This window comes from Tachypleus tridentatus, chromosome 8 (genome assembly GCF_004210375.1).
Source record: "Tachypleus tridentatus isolate NWPU-2018 chromosome 8, ASM421037v1, whole genome shotgun sequence".
NCBI lineage: Eukaryota > Metazoa > Arthropoda > Merostomata > Xiphosura > Limulidae > Tachypleus > Tachypleus tridentatus.
The window spans coordinates 151,688,639-151,713,017 of NC_134832.1; the positions used below are offsets into that span (position 1 = coordinate 151,688,639).

Sequence of the window (24,379 nt, forward strand, 5' to 3'; positions counted from 1 at the left end):
CTCAAACTAATATCACACATGGGGATAAATTGTTATAGGCAAACATCTATAACATAAATTAAAATAAGTTATATCTAACTCGTTTATAGTCTCCAATCATTTAAACCTTAAAACAGTGAAATATCCATTACATAACTGTTTAGTGTTTGTTTTGTTGTATCTGAAAGGATGTCTCGTGGTCTACTATCGCTGTACTCAGCACGAGTAAACATTAAACAATTGATCGGAGAGATCCAGATGTCAGTAGGTCACTGGCCTTTACTAAGTCGCCTATTTAGTTTATTATGCTCGTGTTGTTCAATAGATAACATTAGAAAATAGAAACTACAGAATTTTAAATATAATTTATTTCTATAAGCACCCATAACTGTCAGTTGTTACACCTAGTGAATCAATTCGTATTTTAGGATACTTGTAGAATTGACGACCTATGTGCAGATGTTTATGCTATTAATTATTAAACGCAGTATCCATACCTCATTTAGAAACATTAAGAAAAATGAACACTTTCTCAAAAGAGATTTTTCTGTGAAGTACTACAGGAGAAACGTGTTTAGACAGTGCTGATATAAACTGTAATATTTTTATGTATTCAAAGTTGTACCCTTTACTGAAAAAATAACAGTGGTTTATCAACTCCGTTATAAGAACTGTATTTATAATTTACATCAATAAAGATATAACTAAACCCTCACGTACAGTTCTAGTGAAGTTATGTTATTCTTGTGAATAAAGTGCTTGTATTTAAAATTGTGTTCCTTGATAAAGGAATGGTTGTTGTACACATGGTAAGTATTTTATAATTCTTGGAGTCTTCGATACCCGAAGTATGGAATTATTTTATGAAATTATGTGATCAAATAAATAACGTCAAACTGTTTTATTATTTCAGTCACATACATAGTTACGTATATACAGAATACTCCCACTATTGTAAGTTGTACAAAACTAAATTTTATGACGTGGCTTTTATACGTTTAGGTTTCCTCCAATAAATTAATATTTACAGAGATATACTGACCGTTTATATTGAGGTTTGTTCCCATTAAATACTTGTTTTCTCAACCCTCGTATTTAATCTCGTGCTTATGGTTATCCAGTGTTACCCTGAACTACAATTTCTATCTCAAACAGCTTCTGGGAAGCAAAACAAGGTTATTGATAGACCAGTTATCTTTACAAACTGACTACAATTCTCCTGGAATATGAGTATGTGAACATTACCTTCCAAAATAATAGGTATTATCTTATTAACAGCACAAAACACTAGAAAGAACTTTATTTCGTTCTATCTTGTTTTTCTTTGATGTGTGTTTGTGTTTCGGGGATTGTGTTAAGTTTGTTATGTAATCATCGTCTTCACCTTACCAGTGAACATTATGGTCATAATTCTCTTGTGGGTGTTATTGTGGATACCGATAGTGTTCTAAATATGAGACTATCTGAATTTATTAACTTTTACTTGGAGCACCATGCCATCCTTTCTTTTGTTCTTTTGTCAACCAACAGTGTTGCTATACGAATGTTTTCATCTGAGAGAAATGTAACATATAAACCACTATGGTTCTCCTGTTGGCAGATGTTTATCATGAACTTTGTTCTGTTACAAACTCACACACAAAAGTTCCCGACTACCCTTTAAGGACAATGAACAACAGTATAGTGTACTCAGACGGATGTGTTCATTATGCCTTAAGCATATGTTAAGCCTCGGTTAAAAATCATAAAACAGTTTTCATTTCAAAACATTTATTTACTAGTGTAAATTTACAAAAGAAATGCATAGTACAGTAATTCGAATTCACAACTTGATTATCTTGTTTGATGCGACGAACATGTAAACGGCTCTTTTCGTTGGCCACTTTCCTTACATCCTGGAAAGTAAAGAGTCTGTCAGTACAAAGTTGTTCGATTGAGTTATAACAGAACAAGAAACGACAGTCAATTTTATTATCACATGTCACTTCATTTAAGTATCGTTTTAATTCTTAGATCTCTAGATTAACAATCACACTTATTAAACAATTCTAAGTTCCCCCTTGTCAGTATTTATCTACATTAATAATAACAGTGATTAACCTGAACTTATCTTATATCAAACCTACAGATACAAATGTTACTTACAAACTATTCTAGTGGTGACGGTTTATTAAAATATAAATATCGTGAAATAAAAAATAAAAAGGCTTTGGTATTTTAACACATTGCTTTCACAACGTCAGTTTTGTTATTTATATCAAATAAATTCGTACAATATTTCAATATCATACATCCTCCTGTTGTAAGACAAAGTAGATATAACCCTTATAATTATTAATTAAATATTTAATGAACTAACCATTTAGTGGTAATAACCACCGTAATGAGGGTAAACGGGATAAGCCCAAGGACAGTAGACACCGTGAATTCCGTGTCCATACCCACCGCCAGGATAACCTCCATACCCACCGCCAAGATAATTTCCATACCCACCGCCAAGATAACTTCCATATCCACCGCCAAGAACACCTCTATAACCTAAAAGTCCTCCATAATACCCAGCCAAGCTTGTAGCAACAAGGGATAAGACAACACAGATGACAAGCTGAAAGAATATAATTCGTGTTTAGAAACACAAGTGACTTTAACATTTGTTTGTTTGTGGTTAAGCACAAAGCAACATAAACAGTTACCTATTCTCTTCACACCACGAGTATCAAAATCAATTTGCAAGAGTTTTAAGTCCACAAACGGTCCAATATGCCACTAGGGAATTGATTTAATGTTACTAATGTAGGCTGTAGTTTCACAGATAAGATGTTGAATTGATGTTTAACGACTTATAAACTATTTAGTGCAACATTTTATTTACGTATCGTGTTTCCTTTCGTATGAAATAAGGCTAATAATCTTCACACCAGGTTAGGATGGTGTTCAGTTTAAAGTGAATTACTTACTGTTGTTATTTTTAATATCAGATATTCATGGAAAACTTCCAAGGTTTTTATGATACTAACCATTCCTAATATTGAACTGGAGAGAAAACAGCTAAAGTACTATATCTACTGCTGTTGGACTACTATCATCAAATATTAAAATGTGACTGTCATACTCATTACACATCCACTAATTTAAAGTACTAAATGTGATTTTATACTAGCGAGACACACGCCTGGTTTCTCTCATTCGTAATCTCTCCCCGCTAACCACTTCGTCACATTTGTTTTATATGAAGTATTATTAACAAATGAACCGTAGGTTACATTCTTGTATCTACGTATCATACTCTCTATGAATATTTGATTTTCTTTTCACTCGTGCACTCCTAAACTTTAAAAATTCAAACAAATGACTGGAGTGTGGCTTGTGGTCATAAACATGGGAAAAAAAGATTGAATGTTCTTTCAGGCAGTGCGTCAGAGTTGTCAGTACACTGGACTGTGGATCCTTGATACATGATTCACGACCTGTTACCACTAAAAAATAATATATATATTTATAAACACTTTCTCAAATTAAGGTTGAGGATGTTTATAAAGATAGCCATGAAACCCGCCATTTTATTTCAACATTCCCACGCTAGTACAGCGGTATGTCTCCGGATTTACAACGCTAAAATCAGGGATTCGATTCCCCTCGGTGGGCTGAGCAGATAGCCCTATGTGGCTTTGCTATAAGAAAAACACACACACTCGTTTCAACATATCACGTGTTTACGGTGGCAGGTGTTAAACACTTCCCTCTAGTTTATCAAGTCCAATTAGGTAGTGCAGAAAGCTTTTAATATTAAGATAACTCCTACATAATAAATTTTAAACAATTTTTATGGTTCACATGGTAAAGAAAATATTAAATTTTATGACTTCCGTATTTTTAAACCAACTTGGTCCTTATTTGTGTTGGTTTTCCAAACCACAACGGTAAATTGAGGGGCTATAAAATGTGTTCAGAACAAAATATCATGTTGTGTTACTTTGTTCTTACCAAAAAGATATAAACACGATTTTTCTTCACTAACATTTTTAATTGAGTGAAATATTTAGATTTGACGTGGAATGCTGTTGTTGCTTAATTTTACTTTAGAGAATTGTTTTAATCCAATATTTATTTACAGATAAAAAGTCATATCAACACAAGTTATTTTGTGTAATCCGAATTAAGCCTAATTATACTTTCGTTTCAAAGAGAGTTAATTGAATGAATCTAAATCCTAAAATAAAATAATAGTCTGTTAGACTTAGTTAATGAATTGAATAAGTACATATATTTTAGTATATCTAGATAACTACTGTTATTAACATATACTCACAGTGAACTTCATCTTTTTAGCACTAACCACACAAACTCTCTCGTTTTCTCAAACAACTCGATAATACCTGCTTGGGTACAACAAACCTTCTTTTATACTATTCGCCGAGAACGTTCACAGGAAGTTCATAAACATATTTTTTGAGAGAAATTATTGATAGTTATTTAATGTATTTATCAATGAAAATAGTATACGAATCATGTCGTTCAACTCGAGCCCTGATATATCAGATCATATAATACTTATAGGTATTAAATATCACAGCTCTCTGATTGGTTTAAATTCTACCAATCATTTGACACTTCCCATCTTCTCAGTTATAACAACAGAAATTTAACAAAAATCAGGGAATATATATTTTGTTTATTCAAAAATTGCGCTTGAGTTTATTTATTGAATCGTACGTAAGTGACATATATTGGTAGCCGTTTAAACTACACTATTATTTACGTAGGTTGTTCCTCTACACATTTAAATTGCTAGGAAGACTAGTTTGTGATGTTAAAGAAAGGATGTACTGTTGATAATCTTATCTGGTTATTTTAATAGTTTCATTTCTCTTTATGTGTATTAACATAATACGTATATATAAACATATTACATTATATATGTAAACAACTACATAAAAGGACTCGTCTATTTCTGATTTGAGCAATGTTCGTGTGCACGTTTATGTGTTAGATGTGTTCAGTCTTATGGTGTACAATGAATGTATAACTTGATATGTCAGATCTTTACGAAATAAATATATGATCAAATTTGTTACCAGTCTCATTCTAGTAAAAAACAAACAAATTATTGAAGATTTTTTTAATATCTTATAAGAGAAGAGTCTCTGTGTCTAGTCTGATAAACTAAATGGAAGGCAACAAAACTCGCCGCCAACTCCAGGCATACTTTTCTGTGAGAAATAGAAAGAAACATTGTTACAAAAGTTTTAAATCACTCGTAGCATTATGGGTATTTGTTCTATGTATATCATCATATGTTGATCACAGACGTTACACCAAGCATTAAAAAATAAAAACATTTCATGGCTATATTTGAGAGTAGCTACTAAACTTATTTTAGTAATTCTATAATTTTTAGTTAGTATGAATTATTATTTGTTGTTTGTGTTTAGTTTGTAAAACAACTAAGTTCAGGCTTATCATCAGTCTTTGGATTAGGGTTACGTAAGCCTAGACGACAGTAAAACAGAGAGAAGTATTCAGTTTTTCTAATGTATATACTTTTTTATACGAGGTTATGGATTTTACATTATGCTCTGTCCTGCAATCTATGAAATATATACTCTATATGCCTCATATATATCATGAAGTATGAATGACTCAACAAATGTCTCCATCTTGGGTAAAGGAAAGATTTCATCTAAGGTTCTTAAGTTGAGTGTTGGTTAGGTTCTAATCTATAAGTTTCAAAATCAATGACACAAAGTGAAAAATGTAATTTTCTAAAACTGAATAATAATCGGTGCTTTTTTAAACCTGAAAGTAAGACAACCTTTATATTACCACCAATTAAACATTTATATTAACATAACCTTCTTTAGATTGTACTTATTATCCTGTAAATATAAGCACATTTTGTAAAACCTAGGATAATTCATATACTCTTCAAAAAAAGAAACGCAAAAGGGATATTTTTGTTATTTTAAAGAGAAATATATGTAATAACGTTATAAGCTCAGAGTATGTGATGTTACACGTGTTAAGGCACTGATTGTCAGACCAAAATGACAATAAAAGTTGTGCACTTTGAAAACGGAGGAAAACATCGGATTTTTCGCCAAAACGCATACGTGTCCAATAAATTTGTTTGAGACCTGCATGTTCTGCAAGTGCAACATGTGCAAAATCCCTATAAGAGTGACGGGTTCTCGGTTTCCATAGCTCAATGTTAAGCCACCGACACGCAATACAGTTACGACAGGACTGACTGAAGCACAACGCAACAACGCCATTGGTGGCTTGGAAGCAGGCGAATCTCAACATATATTGCCAGAGCTGTGAATGTCCACCCAAGCACCATCATAAGGCTATGGAATCGTCACCAACAACATGGATCAACTCGTGACCGTCCACGATCTGGCAGACCTCGTGTGACCACGCCCGCACAAGATGGCAACATCCGGTTACGTCACCTTCGGGATAGGACCACCACTGCGACGTCTACTGCCTCAACCATACCAGGGCTGCTTAGGATTTCCGATCAGACCGTACGCAACTGTCTACGAGATTCTTAGGCTCCATGTGCAACCCATCATGGTGAACGTCAACGACGTTTTTCAACATGACAATGCCCGTCCTAAAACAGCCCGACTCTCCACTGTCTTCTTGAGACACCACAACATCAACGTTCTTCCCTGGCCCTCCAGATCACCATATTTAAACCCCATCAAACATCTTTGGAACGAGTTGAACCGACGTCTGCGACGGCAAGAACCTCAACCTCAGACTCTACCTCATCTTGTAGCAGCTTTGCAGGCTGAGTGGACAGCCATTCCACAGGATATGATTCGTCATCTCATCGCTTCCATGGGCAGGAGATGCCAAGCAGTTATTGATGCTCACGGGGGGCATACCCGTTATTGACGTTGAGTGACGTTAAACTTCACCTAGTGAGCGTGGACTTCGCCTTTGCAGACTTTGGATGTTCAGCAGTGAATGTGCAAAGTTTCACACATGTCATACAGAACTACCCAGAATAAACTTGTTAACAATATGTCTCAAAATTTGCCTTTTGCGTTTCTTTTTTTGAAGATTATATTTCTTAACATGAATTATCTTCTTTCAGCATATCATACGTATTTACATAGCATTTGTTGCTACAAGCTGGGTTCGTTATTATGAAGGATTAGTTTCTTGTGGAATGAATATGGAGTTTATAAGAGTGGCTGCAGGCTTATCACATTCACCTTTATCATTAATACTAAATGGTTTGTCACCACTAGAATAGTTTATAATTTTTTGTTATAAACTGTTTTATCTATCTCGTGGTGGGATCATAGGAGGATATTGTTACTCTAAGTAACATTTGTCTCTGTAGGTTTGATATGAGATAAGTTCAGGTTAATCACTGTTATTATTAATGTAGATAAATACTCACAAGGGGAAACTTAGAATTGTTTGATAAATGTGATTGTTAATATCTAAGAATTAAAACGATACTTAAATGAAGTAACATGTGATAATAAAATTGACTGTCGTTTCTTGTTCTGTTATAACTCAATCGAACAACTTTGTACTAACAGACTCTTTACTTTCCAGGATGTAAGGAAAGTGGTCAACGAAAAGAGCCGTTTACATGTTCGTCGCATCAAACAAGATAATCAAGTTGTGAATCCGAATTATTGTACTATGCATTTCTTTTGTAAATTTACACTAGTAAATAAATGTTTTGAAATGAAAACTGTTTTATGATTTTTAACCGAGGCTTAACATATGCTTAAGGCATAATGAACACATTCGTCTGAGTACACTATACTGTTGTTCATTGTCCTTAAAGGGTAGTCGGGAACTTTTGTGTGTGAGTTTGTAACAGAACAAAGTTCATGATAAACATCTGCCAACAGGAGAACCATAGTGGTTTATATGTTACATTTCTCTCAGATGAAAACATTCGTATAGCAACACTGTTGGTTGACAAAAGAACAAAAGAAAGGATGGCATGGTGCTCCAAGTAAAAGTTAATAAATTCAGATAGTCTCATATTTAGAACACTATCGGTATCCACAATGACACCCACAAGAGAATTATGACCATAGTGTTCACTGGTAAGGTGAAGACTATGATTACATAACAAACTTAACACAATCCCCGAAACACAAACACACATCAAAGAAAAACAAGATAGAACGAAATAAAGTTCTTTTTAGTGTCTTGTGCTGTTAATAAGATAATACCTATTATCTTGGAAGGTGAAGTCCACGTATATAAATAGCAGGCGGACTGTGGTCAGTTTGTAAAGATGTCTGGTCTATCAATAACTTTGTCCTCCTTCCCAGAAGTTGTTTGAGATAGAAATTATAGTTCAGGGTAACAGTGAATAATGATAAGCACAAGACTAAACACAAGGGGTGAGAAAATAAGTGTATAATTTGAACAGACCTCAATATCAGCAGTCAATACGTCACTGTAAGTATTATTATTTATAGGAGGAAACTTGGAAGTATTATAACCACACGACATACAAATACCTATACTTATATGTATGTATAAACTACTTGAGTCCCATTAGAGAGTGAAAACAACAACCACCACATACTTGCTAAAACATTAAAATTCTCGACTCCAAAACCACAGATTGACCACTCTATATTATTGAAAGTCTTTCCATTTCAGTTATTTTCCAACACTAAACAATAAAAGCAACTCTTGTTTGTTGTCATTAATGTAATGAATTCCAGATTCCCAGAGTTTTCGTTTAATATTTATTATTAATTTAAAGATACACTGTTTGTGCTGACATATATTAAGCCTTCTACTGTAATGGTTTGTCTAAACAATACTATTTATTAAACACCCCGCACGTTTTACCTTATATTCAATCCGTTATATTGTTACCATTCAAATCTGTTCTTTCTAAACATCCGACCGAATTCGAAACTCACTCAATGGACATGTTGTTGTTGTTTTTTTTATATTTCGAATATGATAAACAACTTTTGTTAGATATTTATTAACATTAATTTAGGAAAATTCCCAAACTGCAGTATTATTTGTTTTGGTATTACAATGTTTTTAATATTTAATACAAAACTTAATTTTCGACCTGATAAATCAGTTGCAAATGATTTTAAAACGTTGAATTTGTTTTCGTGAATCAGACCTCTAGTGTTTATCATTAAACTTGAAATTCGATACAAAAGTCGATCAGTTTCTACTTTTATGTTTCACGTGGAATGTTTCACAAATAAAGTTAGATCTGTGATCCAGGTTAGAAGACCACAGTGCTATAGTCTTTACGTAAAGTTGTGTGTTATCAGAAGCTACACAATAAATTACACTCTCTTTATAAAACTAAACACAATCAAGAGTGTTTCAAGCTTCAGAATATAATAACCGTGAGTTCTTTTAGCCATCACTCTAATATTAAAATATTCATGAAAGTTATAATGTTTGAAAAGTAAATATATAGAAAAAATTTGATTTCCGTAAATTTCATACCAATATAAACCAGCGGAAAACTTATGTTCGTAATTAATAATTCGTTTAACAAATTAATTATTTTTAAATATAATACAAAATGTTTTGTGATAACGTAACAACTATTACTGTTTTAATAAACTCATCCATGGGTGGTGACTTCAACACCGTAACTTCTTTTTTTGAAATCTGTATATCAATACACAACAATTTGTTTTCACGAAAGACTAGCTTAATACTCTAAAAATTATCAGAACGTGCTGATATATTGATAACGTAACAATATCAAAACCTTTATTTCTTTCATATGTTGTCTGAGCTATGCCTACCTCACATATAGAAATCAGGTTTCTGGCGTTATAAGATCTCAGACGTGCAGCTAAGATACGAAGCAGTACCAACCATATCAGCTTTTCTTAACACTGCTAAACAAAACTAATCGACAGGTTGAATACTTGGAAGAAAGTTCACCAAATATAAACGAACACGCATTTTCTATCCAGGTTTCCAATGAAACATAATATTCTAATTTTAAAGCTATAAATTTCCCATTTCTTGGCACAAACACCCTAAATCAAATAAAATCGCACATGGAATTTCTAGTAACTTGAAGGATTTTAGAAAGACCCGTAACACTAACATGTAAACTTTTGGTCCTTATTTGAATCCTCTAGTGGATATCTGGACTTTCACCAGTACAACCGGGGTTTAATTCCCTACGTTTAAAACTAATCAACTAGGCTAGCCAACCAACTACAGATGGCGTTTTTCAAATTTTGTGATAAACACAATCTGTTTTTAAATAAAATGTAAAACATTGACACATTCCCCATTTTTCATACAGTATTCAATAAGGATAGTCCCCTGCTGGGACAGCGATAAACCTGCAAATTTACAACGCTAAAACCAGGGGGTTCGATTCCCCTCGGTGGACACAACAGATAGCCCAATGTGGCATTGATAAAAGAAAACACTCACACACACAATAAGGATATTATGATTTTATAAATTAATATAATACCTATAGATTATAGGTAACCTTCCTTACATGATCTAACAGTAAATGCTGAGTCACTGTTATACCGTGGTGTAACCATTGACTCGGTATAGTTCACGTAATATACATAGTCGCTATAGATTACAAGCAAATTTCCTTATTCTACTAACATTACACACTACAGCGCAAGTCTTAGCCTTTATTACACTATAGAGAGTTAAAACTACATCTGTTATCTCTAACTTTACTCAGCTTCTATACTAATTACTCTAAAACTATATTTGCGCTTTTCATAGCTGGTCATCTTTGTTTTTTTTTTTGTTTTTTTAGTTTTTTCGGCAGACCCATCTTAGCAAGATCACTCCAAATAACGTTACTGTTTCAAATGATATCACTTGTCCAGTAGCACGATTTGACATAAACCCACAGGATGTGTTTATTGTTCAGTGGATGTTTAGCAAAAACCTCCCATTTAATAAATAAAAATGAATTATTAAAGTGGTGTCTCCCTTCCTATTATGGATAAAATAATGCCATTTAAAGTGATGTTTCTCTCCTGTCATAGATAAAATAGATCCATTAAAGCTGTATCTCCCTTTGTGTCGTGGATAAACTAGAACCATTAAACTGGTAACTTCCTTCCTTTAGTGGATAAAATAGAACCATTAAATTGGTATCTTCCTTCCTTTAGTGGATAAAATAGAACCATTAAAGTGGTGCCTCCCTTCCTGTCGTGGATGAAATAAAACCACTAAAACCGTATTTCCCTTTCTATCTCGGTTAAAATAGAAGACATTTAAGTGGTGCCTCATTTCCTGTCGTGGATGAAATAAAACCACTAAAACCGTATTTTCCTTTCTATCTTGGTTAAAATAGAAGACATTAAAGTGATGTCTCCTTTCCTATGATTGTTACAATATAAGCTTTTAGTGTGGTATCCGTCTTCTTTCCATGGACTAAATATAAGCCATAAGAGTAGTAGACCTCTTTCTGCTTGGATAGAATGATAGAATTTTGAGCTGACAAACTTACTGACAAGAGAAATCACAGAAAAATTGGCATAGTAATGCTCAGAGGCTACCACACTAACTGACATTGAACTGAATAATTAATTGAGTCTTGCATTTATATTGTACTTTTATTTAATTCACAATATACAAGATTTCTATACTCTTCAAAGACCTTAACATTAATGAAATTTCTACCTATATTTCATCATCATTACGTAATAACATGCTCTCTTTAGCATACAAACATCAAAATTATAAATACTAAAAATTTAATATACATTTTGTGAAATCCTTTAAGGAGTCTTGAAACACAAACAAAACAGTGCACTAACGTGTCCATTCACTTGGTGGTTCTTTTCTGAGAGTTATTGCTGTCCTGTCATTGGTGTTCTTCTCCGTGGATAGGTGGTCGAGCGAATCAGCAGTAAGATTCACCCTTGATAATTCTTTAAAAATGGTCTCGGCACGACCCTTGGGCTCTTCAGCAGATTGACTTTCCACTAGCAAATACTTTGTTTCAGAATTACCCAATCAGCCAATCATCAATGTACTTACAATAACGACTACCATTTCTGATTTTTGGCTTAGACTGCTTCTCCCTCTGTAAGTCAATCATTAATTATTTTAGTACAGCATGTGGTTCCTTCCATCACGTGCTGACCCTTAGAGCTTATGGAAAGAAACAGCCATAAAATGGCACCGTGATAATTTGTATAAAAGGTAAATGTTTGTCCATAAATGTAACAATAGAAGTGACTTGGTGCTCAAACAACACTTAATATTACAATATTACTACAAATACTACAATATTACTCATTATCTGCTTATAGTGATAAACCATTTGTTTTCAGTGATATCGAGAAAACCCACTTATAGAGAAATATATATGTAAAAACGGCTCGTTTGGATTGAGAAGTTTTTTTTACGTAGAGGAGTGAGGCAATCTGGAGTAGTGTGCCATTCATATATATTTCTGGCTGTTGTTTTTTCTGTTTTGTCAATTTCGTAAAGACCACGAGTTGTGTTTTTGCTGTGTTTATTTTTATTCTATATTTTTGACAGTATTCACTTATTCTATTTAGTTGCGGTTGTATGTTAGTGGCTGCTATCGTGGGTGTTGCGGCACTTTTCCAGACTACCACATCATCTGCGAACTGTGAAGAGAATCCATGATTCGGATCCCTCAGTGGCATATTGTTTACATACATGATGAAGATTATAGGGCTAACTACCCCTCCCTGAGGGACACCAGCTTCAGGAATAAAGTATTCAGAAAATGTTTCTTCAACATTTACTCTGCACTTTCTATTTTCCAAAAAGATAGATAACCAGCGAATAATTCCACGCGGTAGTCCCATTTCATTCATTCGGAACCTTTGACCATCATGCCATACAGTGTCGAATGTTTTCTCGATATCAAGGAAGCAAGCGACAGTACATTCTTTTTCAAAGCTATCTATTATTGTTTCGGTTAATCTGATTAGGTGGAACGTTGAAGTTAGGTTTGTTTTTGTTTTTTGAATTTAGCGCGAAGCTACACGAGGGCTATCTGCACTAGCCGTCCCTAATTTAACAGTGTAACACTGGAGGGAAGACGGCTAGTCATCAACACCCACCGCCAACGAATAGTGAGATTGACCGTCACATTATAACGTCCTCACAGCTCAAAGGGCAAGCATGTATGGTGTGACGGGGATTCGAACCCGCGACCCTTAAGAGTGGAACGCCTTATCTCACCTAGCCATGCTGGGCCTTTGAAGTTAAATGTTAGGTTTTTAAATAGTATAGGTATAAAGGTGTTCCATTATATTGGTTTAATTTTGCTTTGAGTTCTTCATAAATAGAGCTTCTTTGATTTTCCGTTTGTTTGTATTTGTTTCCTTACTTGGTATGTTGGTGTATTCTATGGTTATGATGTACTTATTTGATTTGCAAAGCTATTTTCTTACGTTCTTCAAATCTGGTTTTCATTTTACTGCTTGTTTCTCCGATATAGAAGTAATGGTAATTGTTATATCATATTTTATAAAAAATGTTGGAGTAATATTGGAGTACTATGTACTTTTTACATAGAATGGACTTTAATTTCTTATCTGGTTTTCGAATAAATTTGAATGTTGTGTTTTGTTATAAGTTTTTTTCCAAGTGTTAGTTATTTTGTAACTGATGTTGAGAACATATGGTATGCAGCAGTATAAGGTTTTGTAGTTTGTTGTATCGTGGGATTTATTGTTGTTTGTTTGTTGTTGATCGTGTTGTTCATCTAGGTGTGTACGTGTAACGTTTTCAACAGTTTTTGGAGAAAATTTGTTAATGTTGATGAAGTGTTGTTTTATTTTGTTGATTTCATCGTTAATTTTATCAGGTGAGCATAGTTTTGTGACTGTGTTTACTTGGTTTATTAATGTGTTGAGTTTTTGGTTTTTTCACGTGCTGACTCCCTCGAATGTATAGTTCAGTGTAGGTGATTTTTCTGTGGATTTCTGTTTTGAATTGTTTATCGGTTCTTATGATCTTGAGGTTAAGAAATGCTATTTAGTTAGTTTGTTTTCGTATTCACAGGTGAACTTAATGTTGGGGTGTATAGAGTTAACGTGGTTGAAAAATCTAAGTTTGTGTTCTGTAGATGTGAATACAGCAACTGTATCGCCAACATATCTGTACCAGAACATTGGTGGGTGTAAGGTTGAATTTATTGCTTGAAATTTAATGTTGGCTATAACTGGTGACACGGGATTGCTAATACTTAGACCATTTATTTGTATGTAGTTTTTGTGATAGTGAATTCTATAAGGGTTGCTAATTGGTTGCTGGGGGCTGTGTATAAATGGATTGGTGTCTTGGATATAAAGTTCTAAAGCTGTCTTGCACATTTCGGTAGTTGGGACTTCTGTGAAAATTGAGATAACATCCAAACTGGACATTAAGTTTTTATGGCTAAGTTGAACAAGGATAGATTCACAGTGAAGAGAGCCTTTTAAAAAGAAACCGGCTGATGTTACATATTTATGAAACACCAAAACTATATATTTACTGATGTTTTAGTTAAATGATTCATAGGTCTACATTAAGGGTTGTAGTGGACAATTGGTTTGTAAGGTTTGGAGCTGCCATATAGCTGTTGTGTGTCGGCCTTTTGTATGTAATTCATTACCACCAAAACTAACTTTATGTTCAACAACCAAATCTACCTACAAATAAATGGCCTAAGTATGGAGAATCCCGTGTCACCAGTTCTAGCTAACGTTTCTATGACACAGATTGAATCACAAGCGATCATTTCAGCCTTACACCCACCACTATACTGGTACAGGTATGTTGACGATACAATTGAATGCATTCATTTGTGTTCATTATAACTAGTGCTTTACCTTTATCTGCTTTTAGACCTTTGATGTTGTTGTATTGTTTAAGGTTGTTTATAGAATTAATAGATTTGTGTTTAATGTTGATTTTTAGCTTTCTTTGCTGTGAATGGTTTTGTGTAAGAATTCTTTGAAAAATTTGTTCAAGATACTGTTTTGAGGTGTTTCGGGGAAATAGATGTTTCCAATTCTACCTGGAAAGGTAGGTTGTTGATTTTCGATGGAACTGTTGTCGAAGTTCCCGGTGACTGTATTCTATTCTTTTGTTACTGGTTACAGTTTATGTAGAATAAATCACTAGTCTTCTGGCTATGTCTTCCAGGCAGGCTTTACTTTAGATCGATGGAAAACTTCTTGGTGTTACTGCGACGTTCAGTCCTTTGTTGAGTAAATGTATCTCTTCAGTGCTTAATTGTCGGTCAGGTCTGTTAATTGTAAAGCTGGTTGGTGATTCGTCGTGTTGGTGTCTATTTTGTTGTTGGCACCTTAGTTTATCTAGTTTTTTTATTTTGGCGAATCTACATTTCCTTGTCATTCTTGCTGTTAATTTGATTAATGTTACGTAGTATGAGTCAATAAATTTCTGGTTGAATGCACCAAGCCAGTTGATGGCCTAGATTCTATTTTGTTTTGCAAGTCATTCAGTTCTTTGTATTTTAAGTTCAATATTGCTTTTAGCAGTTTTTAATGTGTAAGTTATGGATAATGTTTATACACTGATTTAAATTCTGCGTTATTCTTACTTTCACAAAATTATGGATTAGATTTTCGTTTCGGCACTGTTGAATAAAGGAAATGTCATTTCTTATATTGTCTGACTCGCTAACTGGCACTGAACGGAATAACTCACTAACTGATTAACTAAATAATTCACTGAGTCTGATATTTGTAATGTGCTACATCAACATACTACATCAAACGTATAAATTATACAGAGACTTCGTTAATAACATTTCGAGACGTTTCGCATCAGTACCACGTGACACAACGCTCCATCTAGCAAAGAAATATCTAAGGACTTAGAATAGTATTTAAAGTTTTGCTAATTTCGAAGAGTTACTCAGATAAGTAAAAATGTGACAAAGCAAGAAGGTAAAGTTTCTACAAGTTTAAGACTGGAAACTTCGGTTTAGCCTTCCCATAATCCTTTTTCTTTCAAACTAGATATACGAAGCAACTTATCAAGAAAAAAACAAAGTGTTATTAAAGTGGAGTTATAATTATTCCCAAGTCAGGAAATATGAACAAACAATTGAAGGTTTTATGTGATAGTAGCAAATCCAAACTGCTAGATATAAATCCAACAATTCAGTGGCCCCCAGTGGTACAGCAGCATTATCTCTGTACTTATACCACTTAAAACAGGGTTTCGATACTCATGTTGGACAGAGTAAAGATAGCCAATTGTGCTTTGTGCTTAACTCCAAAGCAACAAAACAAAATAGTGGAAAGGTGAACTACAAAACTATTTGTTAATACTAAATGCACAAAACCATAACATTAAATTAACAATTGGAGAATGACGAATGAGTCACCTACCTTTCTTAAGTTTAAACATAAATATTTCTGAAATTACATTATCTGTTTACACTTGCCAGAAAACCACGTCCACTGACCTTCTTTTTTCAATAGTTTTATGCTGTTTGTTTGGTTGCATATCGAATATCATAAATTTCTACCCTATACAGCAATGCCAACTAACGAGTTACTTACTAATTTCAAAATATAAATAAGAAATATGAAACTGTGTGACGAAGAATATTTTAAACATATATATAACGCATCCATAACAGTGTCATGAGTGTTTTTCGATGAACTGTACAAACCACTGATAGCAAGTGTAAAATAATATAATGAGTGAAAATAAACTTTGAACATTATGAAATTGAAACATGCAACAAATGAGGAATATTTCAAGTCCTGAGTATGAAAGTCACTTACATCTCTCAGATTAGTCCAAACACTTGATAATTATGTCATATTCTAGAATATGGTAACTCATAATGTTGACTGATCACCAATAATAATAAGCCACATCTAGACTTGATCTGTTGGTAAAGGACAGTTATTAGTATAAATTATGACTGGAATTGTTCATTGCCCAAAAATATTAATAACTTACATATACATGATTGTGAAATATTTCCAGATGGTTAACAATTAGCTTAGATTATAACTAATATGAATATCACAGAGTAATTATTAAAGTGTTATGAAATATGGATAGCGGCATCCAATATGGCTGTGCCCGCTGACGGATGCCATTTTGGCTGATGAGACATTATACGTCAACAGGACATTTCAAGGGACAAACCTGATATAAAAACAGTGATCAAAAATCAAATATAAACACTTTCTGGTCATAACTGTTCTTGTGAGTTTACGCCAGCAGGAAAATCTAAAAGATAGTTAAGGTATTACTACAGTCACTTATTTCAGAAATCCTTGATGTCAGAAAAACACGTAGATTCGAGAAGTTTCTTTATAAAACGATAAAAACCAAATAGTGTTTTCCCGCTTTCTACAGAAAAAAAGGGCCCACTTTCATAAAGGCTACGATTATACATTTTTTTATAATTTTGGAAATTATTTTTAATGAGAAATTCGTTGCTTTATTTTAACTTTCAATGGGTTATTTTTTCGGTTGTTAACAATGAAACCAGAGGTTCTTCAAAGGAGAAAAGAATCTCAAGAAATCAAGAAATATATTTTAAGCTTTGATTACCACACTGATGAATTAAACTAGTTTAACATAATTATGTAAAAAAATCTGTTGAAACAAAATAAACTGTAGTGCAATGAAATGGAAAACAAAAAGTGGAAAAGAAAAGTTATACCACAAAAAGTGACTGATGTTAAATAAATATCATAGTACTCACAACATTTAAAACTATAGTGGAATGTTTCATGTCACGAGAATTATCAAACATAGAACGCCCCAAATTAACATCATGCAACACATCTAATTCTCCCCAGTGGCATGTCTGGGGACTCCCACCGCTAAAGATCAGGTTTCGATACTGGTGGTGAGCAGAGCATAGATAACCCACTGTGTAGCTCTGTGCTTAATTCTAAACAAACAAACAGATAGAATGTAGCATGCATGTGAATTGCAGGCAAATCGAGGTGCTTTATAATAAGATAATACTATTATATAAATAAGAATAAAAAGTTTGAATTGTATTTTACCAAACGTAAAAGAAATTCAATAATATTAATGATGACTGGGTGTTTGGCATTGTTACAGAGCAAGAATGTCGTGTTTCTAAAGTTCGTAAAATTTCTAGGGTTGTGGGTTCTACTAATAAAAATATAATAGTAATAACAAGGAAGTAGATTAATTAATTAATTAAAAGTAATATATATATATATACACACATACGTGTGCGAAAGAGAAAAAAGATATATGTAAAATTGTGTTCGCATACATTTATTATTAGTTTTATTTGTAATTATATTTATAAACTACTGTTATCTTATCGTAATAAAAAATAATTTGCTTTTACTTCACGTGTTTGTTACATTAGATTTGCTGCGTGATGTTAGTTACGAACGTTCTGTTTGATAGCTCTTGTAAAACTAAACATTTTCTTCCATTACAGTTAAATATTACCAGAGAAAGAAAAGGACGTCCAGCCCGAAACATTATGAACATCTATTTAATATCAATCTTATTTTTTATACTATCAGTTCTTCCACTTCTTTGTTTTTGTTTTCGATAACATAATTGTATTCTAGTCATGCCGTTAGATGGACATTTATCGCATGCTTGACTCCAATCAGAGAGAATTGTGTTATAATGACAGGATCGTTCCCTCAAAGTGAAACCGGAAGAAAATAGTTCCAGTATTAATGAATTCGGTCACACCTGCTCAGATAAAATGAGCACTGGTGATAGTACAAAGTAAAAAAAAATGTTCCATGGTGAAACACCGGTAAGTCTATGAACATATAACGCTAAATTTTGGAGTCCAATTCTTCACGGTTGACTCAGCAGATAGTTCGAAGTGACTTGGCCTAAAAACAAAGCTAAACCTCACACCAGATTCCATAATTTGTAGCGGCCCGGCATGGCCAAGCGCGAAGGCGCGCGACTCGTAATCCGAGGGTCGCGGGTTCGCGCCCGCGTCGCGCTAAACATGCTCGCCCTCCCAGCCGTGGGGGCGTTATAATGTGACGGTCAATCCCACTTTTCGTTGGTAAAAGAGTAGTCCAAGAGTTAGCGGTGGGTGGTGATGACTAGCTGACTTCCCTCTAGTCTTACACTGCTAAATTAGGGACGGCTAGCACAGATAGCCCTCGAGTAGCTTTGTGCGAAATTCCAAAACAAACAAACCATAACTTGATTATTTAATAGCCATCAAAGTGCTCCACATAAAAACGTTTACCTTCAATAAAATCCGTTGTTTGTGGGTTTATCTCAACCACAGAATGTTAGGTCCGAAGTACTATATCTTTACACCTTTAAAACCAAACTTTAATTTTGACGAATGAAATGATATCCGTGTCAGTTCTTGCCATGCAGCGCCATCTCTACAAATAATATTTATGTAGATTATTCTTCGCCACAAAAGACTTATAATGTAAATACATGGAATATAAATCTAGAATAAAGAATAATGTCGATATCTTACTTGTATCTACATTTAATGTACAACCTACAGGCATGTCAAAACTATTTTTAGCAAGGGGAATTTAATACGTCTTGTAAATGAAACTTTTCTACCAACTGAATGTTGTCACAGTATAAATGAACGTGTTTTTCCACTTTTGTACCAGTAGAAGCAGTATAGACATTTAGCTCGTGATTTTTAATATTATATTTTTAAAGTACTTTTAGCTTTTTTCACAGTAGTAATAATGATAAGTGGCCTAAATTCGAAGCTTAATTAAAATGCGTGTATGTAAAAGCTTTAGATAGCAAGACCAGGCGTTCGTGTAGACACTGTAGAACGTTTAGCCTAGCGTATGTGATAACGCTCAGCCTTGAAAAACCTAAGAGCAGGAAACAAAATCGTGCATGTTTAAATGCGCTTTTTATTTTCAGAATTGCACGTGTTTAAAGGCACCTCTTATTTTCGAAACTGTACTATATATAATTATTGAAGTATATCTGTTTGATATTATCGTTTGTTTTTGAATTTCGCGCAAAGCTACACGAGGGGTATCTGCGCTAGCCGTCTCTAATTTAGCAGTGTAAGACGAGAGGGAAGGCAGCTAGTCATCACCACCAACTGCCAAATCTTGGGTACTCTTTTACCAACGAATAGTTGGATTGATCTCACATTATAAAACTCCCATGGCTGAAAGGATGAGCATGTTTTGTGCGAGAAGGATTCGAACCCGCTACCCTCAGATCACGAGTCGAGCCCCTGTCTGACATACTACAACTGAACTATGTATATGTATATACTTAACAAGAAAAAATCATGTGTTGAATCTATTTTGTTCAAATTAGTTCTTTATATGTATATACTTAACAAGAAATTATAAAGAACTAATTTGAACAAAATAGATTCAACACATGAACACGCAAGATACATTACAATTTGATTATTCGAAACCAAGAAACGCTATAATTCTTCTTATTAACCTGAAGATGACCAAAGAAGGTCGAAACGTTGTTCTGTACTTTATTTTAATTCAAGTTTTAATACTCATACTAGCCACCTTGAGAATACAAACGCTATAATTATCATTCTAAGTCACGAAATCTCACAATCTGATTACATGAACTCATGAAGAACGTGATCAAATTTTTCAATTCACAAAACACCACAATTTGAGCATTTTAAGTCACAAAATAGTAAACCCTAATCACACAGTCATGAAATGCAAAACTCTAACTGTCTAAATTGGTAAAACACTGACATATAATTATTAGGGAAAATCAAGCACTAAAATACTATAATATTACTACTCAAAGTCATGAATCACTATTATCTGACATTGTTATCAAATAGTCCAAAGTTATGAAAAGCTATATTTTTTATCATCCAAAGCGTAATGCCAGGTTTCGTAACAATCGTCCAGTGGGCATACATAACTATTTAAATAAGCAAAAATACGGCGAAAAACAAATTAACAATTACAATTCTGCTGTAGAATTATATTTACTGTGAATGAAACTAACTTCGTAAATAATATTTGTCATAAAACAAAAGTACTGGAATTATTGTATTTTTTAACAATTCCGTCCATTAGCGTTTATTTAACCACATTATATCAGCGAAATCCATTGAGGTGAAACAACTAATATGCTGACACTTTAATTTATTTTTAGGCAGGATTAAAGTAAATTAATCTTTGAGACCTTTTCCCCCTTTGAGTTAGTCATATTTTTGTGTGCCAATAATATTAGCCGTGGAGCTAGCATATAATCGATTCGATTATATTACTCCTCAGAATCTTATTCAGCATAGCCTCAAATTGAAATTGTTTGAGACAGTAACAAAATAAAATAATTTATTAGACTTTAGGCGTGCTTAAGTACATCAATGGAAAGAAATTGACCTTCTGAGTCTAAAGCTGTAATTAGATCTCAAATCGGTCAAAAGATGACGGAGCTATGAGCTAAAAGTTTGTACATTTGGGAGGAAATTAGAGCCATTTTATGAGCCGTTATGCCGCGGCTAAAAACTCTTCTTGTCTTCTGATATAAAAATCACAATTGCTACGATCACACATTTAATCAAACGTAAATTATTTCATCGTGAAAAGTTTACTACGAATTTATGAGCATTAAGCAAATCAAGTTAGAGATTCGTGATTTGAATAAATTATAAATATATTAGTTGCCGATTAAACGTCTTGTATATAAACATTCATCAGGCCGAGTTAAATGCAATAAACATAATTGTGCCCGAGTCGTTATTTATTGCATCGGTTTCTAGCACAAGAAATTTTTCGATGTGAACTAAACTAAACTGGTGAAATTTAATATTCTATCGATTTATTTAATTCATCATAAATCTGAAATAAGTTTATTATTTTAATAACATCAAGCTTTATTTATTTTTAGCATCAAAATATCTATTATTAATATTATTTATTTATCTTGAATTGTCCCCCGCTGGTACAGCGGTAAGTCTAAGGATTTACAACGCTAAAATCAGGAGTTCAGTTCCCCTCGGTAGACTCAACAGACAGCCCCATGTCGCTTTGCTATAAAAAAAAACACACGCACGCTTATCATAATGGAAATTTCGAACTTGATTTGGGTTGTTGCTGCATCATATATTATATGTGTTGTGTCCACCACTGGTATCGAACTCCGGTATTCAGAGTTATAAACCTTTAGACTTGCCATTGTGGGACTTCAATGTTTGAGCACTTCAATAAATGACTAAACTATGGGAATATTAATGTTTGTCTACAGTTAGATGACGAAGCAACTATATATGAAACTACAGCTGAATTATATATGAAACTACAGCTGAACTATATGGTTTAGTGTGAGATCATACATCAAATAATCACATTGGAAAAATTTGTATGTTGAGTAGGCATTTTTAATTTCTACTTTTAGAATTGACAATAATAAATGACAATACTATAACACGAATGTTGAACACATGTATTTTTACTTTGTTTAGTAAGATAACACGAATGTTGAACACATGTATTTTTACTTTGTTTAGTACGGTAACACGAATGTTGAACACATTACATGTATTTTTACTTTGTTTAGTGTGGTAACACGAATGTTGAACACATTACATGCATTTTTAGTTTGTTTAGTACAGTAACACGAAAGTTGAATGGTTCAATCTGGTAACATATTTTTTTTTAGTGTGGATCGGTGAACAAGAAAGATTTTTTTGTGTATAGTAACACGAAGGTTAAACACGTGATACGTGGATTTGTTTTGTAGAAGTCTTTTTTGTTTGTTTGTTTGTTTGTTTGGGAATTTCGCACAAAGCTACTCGAGGGCTATCTGTGCTAGCCGTCCCTAATTTAGCAGTGTAAGACTAGAGGGAAGGCAGCTAGTCATCAGCACCCACCGGCCAACTCTTGGGCTACTATATTACCAACGAATAGTGGGATTGACCGTAACATTATAACGCTCCCACGGCTGAGAGGGCGAGCATGTTTGGCGCGATGCGGGCGCAAACCCGCGACCCTCGGATTACGAGTCGCACGCCTTACGCGCTAGGCCATGCCAGGCCCCAACCATTTTTAAGAATTACACCTTAGTACGTCTCTGTACGTGATTAACCTAATAGTGATCCAGCTATTCGTCAGTAAATCAGTAGCCCAAGAGTTAGCGGTGGTTGGTGGTGACTAGCTGTCTTCCCTCTACTTTTACACTGCTAAATTAGGAACGGCTAGCGCATATAGCTCTCGTGTAGCTTTGCGCGAAATTCAAAAACAAATAAAAACAAACAACGTTTTCGTTGTTCTTACTTTAAAAAGAAACGCATCAATAGTTCTGAGAGACAATTGTTCCTTGTCATCGAAAGTGTACATTGACAGATTACCTTATTGAGAGTTCACCGTGACTGAAATGACATAACACTTTCTTGTCAACTATATGTATTGTTAGAAAATACAAAAAATAAGATAACGTAATAGATAAGCTAAATATAGATATATATATCCAAGAATAGATAAGATAGCCATATGTATACCGACCCGCTGAAATTACAGTATATGCGGAAACAATTGCACAAAAGTTGGTTTTACTTGTAACAGTTTCTTGCAATCTCATTTATTACGTCATTCGACAAATGTACAACGCCCTCCATTTTCGAAACATTCGAGAAAAACTAATTTTTATCATTTGAGAACCTTTAACAGCGTGTTTATTTGGGGTTTTATTGCAAAATACCACAACAAATTATTTGCGCTGTGCCCAATATGGGTATCGAATTCACGTTTTTTGGATGTGTAAGCCTTCAAGTTTGCCATAAAGCCACTAGGGTTCGAGCTGGTCATTTTAAATAGATTGTGTTGTAATTTTTGTGGTGTAAAAGACAACAACAGAAATATACTCAATATGAGAAAAAAGAACTACCAAAACTACTTATAAAATTGATATAACAAGCCTATGAATGGCATATAAAGTTGTATTTTCTTAACATCATTTCTCAGAATAAAGTACTTACAATTTCCGGTATCTGCAAAGCGACACACCTGGCTAAATAACGAAACAGCTGTCGCCAACGGACACAATAATTCGACTTTTCCTTTTCTTGAAAGGGTACAAATTTATTGTTTTTGTTGTTTTTAATAAATATTAAACCATGGAAAATAAAATTAAAAGTCGCCTAAAGAATAATGAAAATTTGCAAAAGTTCATTAACGTTCTTTTTCTACTTCTTTAGGCCTAAGCTATGATGGGCAAACGATCGTTCTGGTTATAATGTTATTATTCGAGACACTTGATTTTCGCAGGAGATTCAGCTTGAATAAGTTACGCATTACGTGATTCAGCTGCGCTGTTTAAACAAAACATTTACGCTTATCTAGCTAGATGACAGAACAGGAATTTTCAAATTTAATGGTGCTATATGTATATGTGGGCTAGACGGTCATATTACAGACTCCTAGAACTTAGGTGTTGTCTTACC

General features: G+C 33.7%; 1 long non-coding RNA gene across 2 annotated transcripts; it reads right to left on the reverse strand.

Annotated features, from left to right (window-relative positions):
- Window positions 1–1,738: 1,738 nt before the first annotated feature.
- LOC143224333 (uncharacterized) lies at window positions 1,739–24,167 on the reverse strand. Of its 2 annotated transcripts, none has more exons than XR_013013339.1 (3): window positions 23,915–24,167; window positions 2,339–2,584; window positions 1,739–1,874 (listed from the first exon to the last, which is right to left on the reverse strand). It is a non-coding gene; the product is annotated as an uncharacterized LOC143224333 (long non-coding RNA). The 2 variants fall into 2 exon arrangements; XR_013013340.1 differs by lacking the exon at window positions 23,915–24,167 and adding an exon at window positions 4,289–4,494.
- Window positions 24,168–24,379: the final 212 nt, after the last annotated feature.